Genomic DNA, 13,121 nt, shown 5'->3' with positions numbered 1-13,121 from the left:
ATCAGTATTTGTTGGTACCATTTTAGGCCTTTGGCTTCTCTTGAGTGAGCCCTATAGATCTGTTTCCCCCGTCTCGGCATTGGCGACATGATTCTGGCATGGCCCGGGAAGTCTGTGAGCTGGAAAGCACATCTGGAGAGCATCTGGAACACATTAGAGAGAGTGGGCTTCTGAAACTGCCATGGGAAAAAACTATTTTTAAAAATGGCATTGAATATGCATGATGGAGTGCATATTCCCTCTCGGGCTAAACTGCTAGTGTAACATGAAATAAACTAAAGTAAATAAATAGGGTTTGTTGGTACGGCAGTATTTTCATAATTTCTTTCACATAAGGCCTATTGAAAGTGATCCTTCATCCTTATGGACCTGCAAAGACAACTGAAAACTGTACTTCATGTAACATATTTGATAGGTCATTAATCATAACTGTTACGGCACAGGCATTTCCATTAAACACATACATTTTGCAACTTCTTGAAACTCCATAATCAACCAAAGAGACAATAGACAGCCTTTTCATTAGTCCAGAACAATCTTTTTTAAAGGGAAACAGTTACTGTAAAAAAGGAGGGATTTGGGAGGAGAGAAATGGTATCAGCAGGAGGCATGGAGCCAGAAATAAGATTTGGAAGAGGGTCAAATGTAAACTAAAATTAGCCTTCATAAAAAAAGGGTCTGATACGGACAGAAAGAGAACAGTTTTCCTCTTCTGTGGAGAGGAAATGAGGGATGAGGAGAGGGCACGAGCTACATAGATAAGCTGGTTAACCTCCAGGAAATGACAACAAAGCCATTTTTTAAATGTGTCATTGCGTTGATAAGGAGCCACAAGTCACAAATAGTACAGTTGTCACTGGTGACTGTCATTTCATTCAAAAGACATGAGCCCTTTTTGGATGCCTTTATCAATCAATCATTCCTTCCTATATAGGTTCAGAACCTTTGTGAAACAGAATAGTTAAAAATATATGTAAAATGTCAAACATTAGAAATAGATGGGAGAGGTTGAGGGTAGAGGAAGAATAGGACTAAAAACGAACAAAATATAACTATCGGAAAATAGATTGTTTCCGTAAAATGTATATAGTATGTATAAGCTGGAAGTAGAAGCCTAAGTGTTGTTTTTCATTATTTTACTCCAATTAAGGGAGGGGTGGTAGGGTTAGAGGAAAATAATACAGGAAAAAAAGATGTATATATATATATATATACACACACTACCGTTCAAAAGTTTGGGGTCACTTAGAAATGTCCTTGTTTTTGAAAGAAAAGCAAATGTTTTGTCCATTAAAATAACATCAAATTGATCAGAAATACAGTGTAGACATTGTTAATGTTGTTAATGACTATTGTAGCTGGAAATGGCAGATTTTTTATGGAATATCTAGATAGGCGTACAGAGGCCCATTATCAGCAACCATCACTCCTGTGTTCCAATGGCACGTTGTGTTAGCTAATCCAAGTTCATCATTTTAAAAGGCTAATTGATCATTAGAAAACCCTTTTGAAATGATGTTAGTACAGCTGAAAACTGTTGTTCTGATTAAAGAAGCAATACAACTGGCCTTCTTTAGACTAGTTGAGTATCTGGAGCATTGGCATTTGTGGGTTCGATTACAGGCTCAAAATGGCCAGAAACAAAGAACTTTCTTCTGAAACTCGTCAGTCTATTCTTGTTCTGAGAAATGAAGGCTATTCCATGCGAGAAATTGCTAAGAAACTGAAGATTTCGTATAACGCTGTGTACTACTCCCTTCACAGAACAGCGCAAACTGACTCTAACCAGAAAAGAAAGAGGAGTGGGAGGCCCCGGTGCACAACTGAGCAAGAGGACAAGTACATTAGAGTGTCAAAACATTCCCACAACATGATGCTGCCACCAACATGCTTCACCGTAGGGATGTTGCCAGGTTTCCTCCAGTCGCGATGCTTGCCATTCAGGCCAAATAATTCAATCAAAATCTAATAAAATCTGAGCCATTTTGTTACTTCCAATCTTGGTTTCATCAGACCAGAGAATCTTGTTTCTCATGGTCTGAGAGTCCGTTAGGTGCCTTTTGGCAAACTCCAAGTGAGTTGTCATGTGCCTTTTACTGAGGAGTGGCCTCCATCTGGCCACTCTACCATAAAGGCCTGATTGGTGGGGTGCTGCAGAGATGGTTGTCCTTCTGGAAGGTTCTCCCGTCTCCACAGATGTGACCATCGGGTTCTTGGTCACCTCCCTGACCAAGGCCCTTCTCCCCCGATTGCTCAGTTTGGCTGGGCAGCCAGGTCTAGGAAGAGTCTTGGTGGTTCCAAACTTCTTCTATTTAACAATGATGGAGGCTACTATGTTTTTGGGGACCGTCAATGCTGCAGAAATGTTTGGTACCCTTCCCCAGATCTGTGCCTCAACACAATACTGTCTCGGAGCTCTACGGACAATTCCTTCAACCTCATGGCTTGGTTTTTGCTCTGACACTGTCAACTGTGGGACCTTATATAGACAGGTGTGTGCCTTTCCAAATCATGTCCAATCAATTGAATTTACCACAGGTGGACTCCAATCAAGTTGTAGAATTATCTCAAAGGTGATCAATGGAAACAAGAAGCACCTGAGCTAAATTTTGAGTCTTATAGCAAAGGGTCTGAATACTTTATTTTTCTAAAAACCCTTTTTTCACTTTGTCATTATGGGGTATTGTGTGTAGATTGCTGAGGATTTTTTTATTTTATCAATTTTAGAATAAGTCCCCCCCCCCCCCAAAAAAAGAAAAAAATTGTACATTCCTTCGTATCTTCATTGAAGTAATCACAGATCTGACTTGGTTGCATTGGTGAAACTAATAGGGTGGTAACCTTACTTCCACCTATCCAATCACTTATAGATCTGTGTTTAGCTCCAGGAAACGAGGAAGGAAGGATGCATTTCTAAAGTATTCAAACAGGGCCATGGTTTGTTTTTCCAAGGAAACAATGGAACTCCAGAGATGTATGGTTTGTGTCTCAATTGCAAATTTGCCTATTATGCTAGTCTATAGAATCGTCTGTGGTTCAGTGAACAATATGAAGGGGTTAACCAGTTACATTGGGGAGGAATAGAGCGTGTGCGCCACTGTGGTTGTAATTACTTTTTAAGTGGTGTTTTCCGAAATCGGTCGCTGAACCACAAATTGCAGTTTTACCCTTTCTACGATGTTCAGATCCTCTCGGTGTGCTAGTCAGAAACTTTTCCCACACAGTGTTGTGGTTCTCTGTGTGGTCCATCCTGATTGGAGTTTCCTCATCTTAGCGTTTTGAAACTCCTCTTTGTCTCATTCATTGTTTTTTTTTCATGTTTTTCTTCACAGTTGTATAATCGGAATGAGTCATAACCAGCAAACAATAACAACTACAACATTAGAGACATTAATGGAGAAAACGTTATAGCTATGTCATGGGATCATCCCTGGGAACCTCTGTCAAACGTTGTCATTTTAACATTCTCAAAACTGCTAATGTTCTGGGAATAAGAAGGTAACCAGAAATTGTCTGCTGGGAAGATTTGCTGTGAAAAACCTCTACTCTCAACTCAACTCGATTACTACTACTGAGATTGATAACATGTCAGATGGAGAGAAAAATAGCAATTGACTCACATTTAGTCACACAATAACTTATTCAGCTTGATGAAGCCCTACGTAGATGCTTCACGAATCATTTACAAGCAAATGTCACTATATACAGTAAGGGTGATGATATAACTGGTCTGCACATTTGGTACATTGCGAATTGTGGCATGACCATTCTGCCACCCTTTATATGGTATGACATTCGTTATACATTAAGCATTTAAGGCCTTATTAAATGAAAATAAATACCTCAGTGTCTTCGATGATCAACATTGGACCGTGAAAATTGTACTGAATAACGTTCATATATTTCCAGTTTAATTGCCATACTATTTCATCTAATTTAATGTTCTGTAATGTACTGACATACCCTCTCATTGAATTGTAGTTACAGTAAACGCTAGTCAACATCATTGAAAAAATGCCTAGAAACATTGCAAATTCAATAACAACAGTCTGACAGCTGAAAGGCCATCACCACTACAACCATAAAACAATGCAATTCCCATGTATTATAAGATAACCATTACGTGACTATTAAGTAGCCCTTTCCTGCAGTCAAATGACCAAGAGCCCTCATGGGTGGAATATTATTAAAATGTTTAATATTTCATAATTAATAAACATGAATTGTTTTTAAATGCCGAAAATCCAGTGTTTCTATGGTAAACAGTTTTGTTATATTTCAGTCTTCTGTGATGTATATAAAGTGTAACATTGGGATGTAAACTCAATATTGAATACATTTCAACGATACACAATTGAAGTCAGCAGTTTACATACTCCTTAGCCAAATACACTCCTGACCTTTAATCCTAGTAAAAATTCCCTGTCCTAGGTCAGTTAGGATCACCACTTTATTTTAAGAATGTGAAATGTCAGAATAATAGTATAGATAATGGTTTATTTCAGCTTTTATTTCTTTCATCACAATTCCCAGTGGGTCAGAAGTTTACATACACTCAATTAGTATTTGTCATGTCCTGGCCAGTATAAGGGTTAATTAGTATTGTAGTTTGGTCAGGACGTGGCAGAGGGTATTCGTTTTATGTGGTTCGGGGTGGTGTGTTTGTTAAAAGGGGTGTTTGATTTAGTATTTCCGGGTTTTGGTTTATGTTTAGGTATTTCTATGTTTAGTCTAGTGTGTCTGGTTCTATGTTGAGTTAATTGGGGTTGGACTTCCAATTGAAGGTAGCTGTTTGGTGTTGCCTTTGATTGGAAGTCCTATATTAGTTGGGTGTGTTTGTCTTGTATTTTGTGGGAGATTGTTCTGTGTTTCGCCTTGTGCCTTACCAGACTGTTTTTGTTGATTGTTCGTGTTTTGTTATTTTTGTACGTTCATTTTGAAAGCAAATAAACATCAAGATGAGCCTGCACATACCTGCTGCGTTTTGGTCCTCCTTCACCGACGACAACCGTGACAGTATTTGGTAGCATTGCCTTTAAATTGTTCAACTTGGGGAAAACATTTCGGGTAGCCTTCCACAAGCTTCCCATGACAAATTGGGTGAATTTTGGCCCATTTCTCCTGACTGAGCTGGTGTAACTGAGTCAGGTTTGTAGGCCTCCCTGCTCGCACACGCTGTTTCTGTTCTGCCCACAAATTTTCTATGAGATTGAGGTCAGGGCTTTGTGATGGCCACTCCAATACCTTGACTTTGTTGCCCTTAAAACCTCTTACATCTAGACGTTCCGCTAGCGGAACACCGCTCCAATATCCAATGATAGGGCGTGGCGTGAAATACAAACTCCTCGAAAATACCGAAAACTTCAATTTTTCAAACATATGACTATTTTACACCATTTTAAAGACAAGACGCTCCTTTATCTAACCACACTGTCCGATTTCAAAAAGGCTTTACAACGAAAGCAAAACATTAGATTATGTCAGGAGAGTACCCAGCCAAATAATCGGACATCCATTTTTTCAAGCTAGCATATAATGTCACAAAAACCAAAACCACAACTAAATGCAGCACTAACCTTTGACGATCTTCATCAGATGACACTCCTAGGACATTATGTTATACAATACATGCATGTTTTGTTCAATCAAGTTCATATTTATATCAAAAACCAGCTTTTTACATTAGCATGTGACGTTCAGAACTAGCATTCCCACCGAACACTTCCGGTGAATTTACTAAATTACTCACGATAAACGTTCACAAAAAACATAACAATTATTTTAAGAATTATAGATACAGAACTCCTTTATGCAATCGCGGTGTCCGATTTTAAAATAGCTTTTCGGTGAAAGCACATTTTGCAATATTCTGAGTAGATAGCCCAGCCATCACAGGCTAGCTATTTTGACACCCACCAAGTTTGGTACTCACCAAACTCAGATTTACTATAAGAAAAATTGGATTACCTTTGCTGTTCTTCGTCAGAATGCACTCCCAGGACTTCTACTTCAACAACAAATGTTGGTTTGGTTCCAAATAATCCATAGTTATATCCAAATAGCGGCGTTTTGTTCATGCATTCAAGATATCCAAAGGGTAACAAAGGGTGACGCGCCGGCGCGTTTCGTGACAAAAAAATTCTAAATATTCCATTACCGTACTTCGAAGCATGTCAAACGCTGTTTAAAATCAATTTTTATGTGATTTTTCTCGTAGAATAGCGATAATATTCCGACCGGGAGTCGTTGTTTTCGTTCAAAGAATGAAAATGTAAAATGGCCTCTTCACATGCACGCGCGCACCCGTCTCATTGTTCTCAGATCGACCACTATCCAAATGCGCTACTGTTTTTCAGCCAGAGACTGCAGAGTCATCATTCAACGTTCTGGCGCCTTCTGAGAGCCTATGGGAGCCTTAGAAAATGTCACGTTACAGCAGAGATCCTCTGTTTTGGATAGAGATGACAAAGAAGGCCAAGAAATGGTCAGACAGGGTACTTCCTGTACAGAATCTTCTCAGGTTTTGGCCTGCCATTTGAGTTCTGTTATACTCACAGACACCATTCAAACAGTTTTAGAAACTTTGGAGTGTTTTCTATCCAAAGCTACTAATTATATGCATATTCTAGTTTCTGGGCAGGAGTAATAACCAGATTAAATCGGGTACGTTTTTTATCCGGCCGTGGAAATACTGCCCCCTATCCATAACAAGTTAAGCCATTTTGCCAGAACTTTCGAAGTATGCTTGGGGTCATTGTTAATTTGGAAGATCCATTTGCGAACAAGTTTTAACTTCCTGACTGATGTCTTGAGATGTTGCTTCAAAATATCCACATAATTTTCCATCCTCATGATGCCATCTATGTTGTGAAGTGCACCAGTCCCTCCTGCAGCAAAGCACCCCCACAACATGATGCTGCCACCCCCGTGCTTCACGGTTGGGATGGTGTTCTTCGGCTTGCAAGCCTCCCACTTTATCCTCCAAAGTACATTCATCTCTAGGAGACAGAACGCGTCTCCTTCCTGAGCGGTATGATGGTACACCTCCAATTGACTCAAATGATGTCAATTCGCCTATCAGAAGCTTCTAAAGCCATGACATAATTTCCTGGAATTTTCCAAGCTGTATAAAGGCATAGTCAAATTAGTGTATGTAAACTTCTAACCCAGTGAAATTGTAATACAGTGGATTATAAGTGAAATAATCTGTCTGTAAACAATTGTTGGAAAAGGTACTTGTGTCATGCACAAAGCAGACGTCCTAACCGACTTGCCAAACAATAATTTGTTAACAAGAAATTTGTGGAGTGGTTGAAAAATGAGTTTTAATGACTCTAACCTAAGTATATGTAAACTTCCAACTTCAACTGTATCTGACATGGTACACAGTTCTTCTTTTGTTTTAGCCCATAACCATGTGTGTGAGGTGCATGCTTTTGTTTCAAAGTAAATTTGTTAATGACTACCAAGAAACACTCTGTGTGTCCCTGATTTAGCCCACTGCAGTAAAAGGTTTAGACTTATGGGACTTACGAGCTGTCTATAGCAATCATAGTCCAAGCTTTAATTTATCAAGTCTATCTTAGCCAGAGATGAAAAAAATAGAACCTCCGCATAATATGTTATGTGTAGTGTGAGTAACATTTATCATTAGACCATACATCAAATAGTAATTCAAGGAGTATTACTAAGAAATATTAGAACTACCGTTCTGAGGCCTTCCGTGTTTCTGCCAGGTACTGTAACATTAGTTTGGTGTAGTGAGGCAATGGCTGATAGCCAGATATTAGGGGAAAGTGGGGTAGGTTGAGACATTCTTTACATTCAGTATCCCTCCATCAAGGGAAAAAGAGCATCCTGTCAGGCTGTACAGCTACTGCACCGCCCTTAACCGCAAGGCTCTCCAAAGGGTGGTGTGATCTGCACAACGCATCACCGGGGACAAACTACCTGTACTCTATGACACCTACAGCACCCGATGTCACAGGAAGGCCAAAAAGATCATCAAGGACAACAACCACCCGAGCCACTGCCTGTTCACACCGCTACCATCCGGAAGGCGAGGTCAGAACAGGTGCATCAAAGCTGGGACAGAGAGACTGAAAAACAGCTTCTATCTCAAGGCCATCAGACTGCTAAACAGCAATCACTAACTCAGAAAGGCTGCTGCCTACATTGAGACCCAATCACTGGCCGCTTTAATAAATGGATCACTAGTCACTTTAAACAATGCCACTTTAAATAATGCCACTTTAATCATGTTTACATATCTTACATTACTCACATCATATGTATATACTGTATTTTATACCATCTTTGGCACCTTGCCTATGCTGCTCGGCTATCGCTCATCCATGTACTTATATGTACATATTCTCATTCACCCCTTTAGGTTTGTGTGTATTAGGTAGTTGTTGGGGAATTGTTAGATTACTTGTTAGATATTATTGCACTGTCTGAACTAGAAGCACAAGCATTTTGCTACACTCGCATTAACATCTGCTAACCATGTGTATGTGACCAATAACATTTGATTTGATTTGATTCATAGTATTCTTTCTAACAAAGATATCTACATATATTTCAGGATAAAGTGTATCCCTGGAAATCATCAGAATTGATGTAAACATTACAGTTCAGAAAAAATAGCTTGTCCAATAAAAGTAGTCTCTTGGCACAACTTACCCCGGGTATTGAGACTCAGGACAGCCTAAGTTAAGCCACCTACAAAAATCTGTACTGAATGAAATATTACCACTACCTTTTCAAAACCACGTCTATCTTCATTTCCCAAATACAATTCAACACAATCACAGTCACTTTTTTTATTTTCATCATTTGTACCTTAAAAAAAACATTTTGCTTAGATCAGGTCCTGTTGTTACCTAATATCCCAGCAATAATACTTTGCATTATTCCTGTGAAGAAAACTTCAATTTGCTCAACTTGCCATTGGCTCAACCATTGGCTCAAGTTACCCCATTGCCATTGGCTCAACTTACCCCAAGGCAAACACTTTGACTACATTAGCCTACACAGATACAAGGATGCACTTGTATGCTAGGTTTAGGAGCTCATATTGGAGACCCCAACTAATGTATAGAACAATCTTACAATTATCTACTTTGGTTTAGATACAAGCATCATGAAACCTCTTCCTTCGCAGACTCCATGAAATTATGACCTGTTCCTAAATGCTTGTTCAAAATATACATTTTGTGTATGGTTTCCTAGAAACAAAGATGGCTCAACTTACCCCTTTGGCTCAGCTTACCCCACTCTCCATTACTGTTCTAAGAGAATGTCCAGTCTGAAAAGTAGAAAAGGCGTTGTTAGTCGTGTTACTATCAGTCTTTTTCTGAGAAATGTGTGTTCAATGGCTGTGTAATAAAGACTAAGGGCTCTATTCAATCCGCATCGCGGAAGTTCAGCTTTACAGCGTGATTGAAATTTAAAGGCAATGTTCTCGCTTTACCAGACTACATTCATCTGAAATTACCTTTACATTTCTGTCGCGGACTCTGTAATGCTTCATTGTTACAGATTTAATAGAGCCCTAGCTCTTTAGAAGAGGGTTTACACCAGGGTTGGGGTCAATTCAAATTAAACTCAGTGAATTCAGGAAGTGATTTCAATTTAATGTCCCAAAATTCTATAACGTTTGGCATAAATAGTGTCTTCTTTTCAGTTTATTGAGAACTCATTGACAATAGATGCCCTTTTTCAATTATTGAATTGGAATTTCAGTTAACTTGTATCAGCCACAGTAAGATATCAAGTCATTCTAAATAGATTACTCATTCAAATTATATTGCTATTCATTTTATTTATTCATAGCATTGTACTCAACAGGGATATTACATTTTAATCAACATGTCAGTTTTCACATCAGTACCATAGAGTCCGCTATAAAGCTAGCTTGCTCCATGGGCCTACAGCTTTTGGAAAATGGCTCACTAAGTGTGTCACTCTCCCCATACGGGTTACATGGCAGAGGGTAAGGCTCCGATCAAGCCTCTGACCGACAAGATCCAGGAGCATGCTGAGAAGATCCAGGAGCAGAAGAAGCCCTTCATCAGTGAACTCGAGAAGCAGGTCCACTTCCACCCCATTACTGACAACATCCAGGCCTAGTTCAGTCTTCTGGCCGACAACCTGCAGGCCCAGTTAATGGCCCTGGTCGACAAGATGCAGGCCCAGTTCAAGCCTCTGGCTGATGACTTCCAGGACCAGATGGAGCAGGTCTTCCAGAACGTGGTTGACCAGACCAAGGCTCTCCTCCCCCCCAGTAAAGCTAACGTAACATCCCCCTAGCTTGGGTTCAGACCATAGATGAGAAAAAACTTTCCCCTCTGTCTGTTTCACCTGTGTCATGCCCATCTAACTCCTTTTGACATCATCTTGAAATTATGCCAAAATTTCACCAATAAAGGGGTTGAAAGGTGGCAATTTTGTCTGTGATTGTTTATTTTTTAGTTCACGTGGGCACATTGCAGATGAAAATAATGACCTGTGTACTGCCATGTAAATTATTGAAGGTTAAAGGTCAAGTTATGAGGTTGGAATTAGATTAATTTCTGGGCGGAATTTGATTGGAAGTGCTTATTGAAGTTCAAGCAGTATTTGTTTTTGATATACTGACCTTTGGGCCACTCCATCATATAGCTTAAGCCTATTTGTTAATATTCTGAAGTAGTTGCTTATATTGGATGGAGTTTAGCTGAATTGCTATATTAAGATATATTCATTTCATTGATTGTGACCTCTAGGTCTACTACACAGTAAGCTATCCCAAAAACTAAAAATAAAATAGCATTGGAATAGAAAAGCTAGCAAAAGTAGCAAATATACTGATTTACACTGTGGACTGGAACTTGAGCCAAGCCCCTTCATCTAATCCATGCACTCATGGCAGAAGTGGTGAACGCAGGGATGCGACCGCAATGCTGAGGAATAGCCCAAACCATAACTGAAGGGTGTGAAAATAATATGTTTTGTTTATAGTGCAATGGGGATAATCATAATTTGTTTATAGTGCAATGCAATAATCATCATCACGACATCACCATCACATTCTTCATCCCTAATCCTAATTATCCCCACCTCCACTACCATCATCATCATCAACTTCATTATCATCATCATTGTAAAAAAAGGTCTTTCAACCAATCAGCATGCCCGAATGGATATTAGAGACTCCTCCCACTCCAGGTCAGCATTATCATTTAGAAGTGTTGTCCAGCAATGTAAGTTATGGCTTTATAATCATCATCAATGTAATAGCTTAATAAAAATGCAATGCAATTTTAAATGGAAAGTGTATTGAAGACAGACCTAATTCAAATTCGATTTAGGCTAAGCAGTTTACCTATTTGAAATGGAATTTAGGCCTACCTGTCTTTAGAATCTTGTCCTCTCAACTGGAAACAAGGGAAGATAGAAAACACCTCTCTCAAAAATCTCTGCAGTCCCTTCCCAGGGCCGTAGCCAGGGTCTGAGTTTTAGTGAGGTCTGTGGGGTGGGGAGACATTTTTGCAATTTTAAGGCTAATTTCCTGCAATTCTACACATTTGATGATGATGTATTAGCCTGGCGAGGGAGAGCTGACACTGGTATGGACAGGAGGCCGTTGTATATGCAGTATTCAGGCAGAGTTTTGCTTATTTCTGGCTGAGCTTTGATTGGTTGTTTCAGGTTTTTCAGAGGGGTTGAGACCTCACATTGTTTGGATTTGAAAATCCAACAGTTGTATTGGAAGGGGGTGCCCCTCAGTGGCTGTCCATGTGGGTATTTGAGTGAGGAAGACACAGGGGTGCACCAATCAGTATAGAAGCACAGCCCCTTTCATTATCGACACATCCTGCTGACAACATCAAAAGAGCCTTTCCAGACTCTGAAGTCAGGAGGACTTTGAGTTAGGTGTCAGCCAGACTAATGACTTATGCCATGTTAAGGCAATGTTCCCGCAGTTGCGGAGAGCTCAATCGGTCAGCTCTGTTGGATATTACCTTAACATTTTAACGCAGATTTTCTGCGATACTTCGGCGATACTGGTTGAATCCAGCCCTTAATATGATATCTGAGTGAGAGTGACTAACAAAAACAATGTGGGCCCTCTGGAGGTCAGGGCACCTGGGGACGTGCCCTTCGTGCCCGGTCGGTAATTTGAACATGATTACTTCAAGTTTAGGTAGCTGGCTAGACTAACTATACTAATTTACCAATCTACATTTTATTTTATTGATATGGGCTAATTGAGTGACTGTCAGTGAGTGGCATATAACAAGAGGAAAACTGCTGATGCACCACGAAGTTTCGAAATTGCACCTTGTGAATTCTACTATAACTCTCAACAGCAAGTTGAGACCCCAATTATTATTAATTCTAATTCGAAAAAATTCCAGAGGTCCAGACCTCGGTGTCATTATATGTAGCTACAGCCTGGACCACATAAGGGTTTAGCCCTGACCTCAACAGAGAAAACCTCGCCAAGGCAAACCTGCTACCCTGTCTGCTTTTCCAGCACATTGTGTACTTCGAGGAGGTTTAAGACATGTTACAGAAGTTCTTGGCTGGTTCCCTCTACAAGCAATGCCTTCCTCCTCGCAACGTTAGCCTGGCCTCTTTATACATGGGTGTCCAGCACAGTCAGACTCCAGTACTAAGGCTTCTGGCTGCTAGGTTGGTCAAAAAGTCTAATGGATATAAGACATATCTACTGAGCACACACTGGTTGAATCTATGTTGTTTCAAGTTTTAATGTCACCTGCACAAGTACAGTGAAATGTCTTTCTTGCAAGCTGTAAACCCAACAATGCAGTAATCAATATAAATTACTGCATTGGTTCAATGTAATTTCAATGAAATTACGTTGAACCAATGTGGAATATATGTTGAATTGATGTCTGTGCCCAGTTGGTACACTGATAATTATATTTAGTTGGAGGGCCAGGTATTTATTTGGGGCTAGGGTCCTTTTTTCTGAATTTCCGCCTGACTGATGTGCCCAAAGTAAACTACCTGCTACTCGGACCCAGAAGCCAGGATATGCATATAATTGGTACCATTGGATATAAAACACTTTGAAGTTTGTAGAAATGTTAAAATAATGCATGAGACTA

The sequence above is a fragment of the Salmo salar genome, chromosome ssa05, assembly GCF_905237065.1.
Source record: "Salmo salar chromosome ssa05, Ssal_v3.1, whole genome shotgun sequence".
Classification (NCBI taxonomy): Eukaryota; Metazoa; Chordata; class Actinopteri; order Salmoniformes; family Salmonidae; genus Salmo; species Salmo salar.
The sequence above is the reverse complement of the archived record's forward strand: the minus strand, read 5'-3'. Positions refer to the sequence as shown.